Here is an 811-nt window from a genome sequence, read left to right as displayed (position 1 = left end):
TGGTTATAATTTTTTTTCTGAAATATTACTGCATTTTTTTTTCTGAAATATTACTGCCTTTTAATCTGTTTTCCAGATATAAGGAAACCTTTCCCTTTAAGCTAATTATGACTTACAGTAATTTGGTAAATGATACCTTCGTAAGCAGAACTGAAACATTTATCTTTTCTTTCTACCTGATTCCTCCAAAACTGTAAACTCTTATGTTACTAGCAGCCTTATCAAGTGAATAAGGGAGGCCACCTCCTGATAGATGCAGGAATCTGAAGATATTTTGGGACCTTGAGAAGAGAGGAATTCACCCAAATCTGTAGATATTGTAGGTGGGATCTGATGGCAAGCCCATGGGATGGCTTTTCTGGCCTTGAGAAGCCTTTAAAAAATTCAATCTGAGATTCTTTATAAAAAGTTCCAGCAAAGCCAATTTTAAAAAAGAGCCCGTATGATCAGTTACACTTATGTAAATAATCAGGCCAAGTTTATTGAAACCAGACTTATTTTTGCAAACAAATTACTCTTAATTTGGCTATATTTGATAGAAATCAGGGTAATTTTATAGAGAAAAATTATATTTCAGTGGATATTAAATTCTAGTGTTGTTAATTGAGGTCTGTATTTACTGCCTAAGACTCACTTACCAGATAGCCCCCTGTTGTTAACGTTACATTATTGTAAAGTTTAACTGAATTATTAAAAGGACACTCTAAGTTTGTTTCTGAAGCTTATCACAGTAATCTATCTTTGGATGAAGATCAGATGCCCCATGAACTATAACCAGAAGATTATGCATATTGGAAAAGGCATCATTTAA

The sequence above is a fragment of the Monodon monoceros genome, unplaced genomic scaffold (genome assembly GCF_005190385.1).
Source record: "Monodon monoceros isolate NGI ecotype Baffin Bay Population unplaced genomic scaffold, NGI_Narwhal_1 Super_Scaffold_12, whole genome shotgun sequence".
Classification (NCBI taxonomy): Eukaryota; Metazoa; Chordata; class Mammalia; order Artiodactyla; family Monodontidae; genus Monodon; species Monodon monoceros.
Note: the sequence above shows the minus strand (reverse complement) of the source record.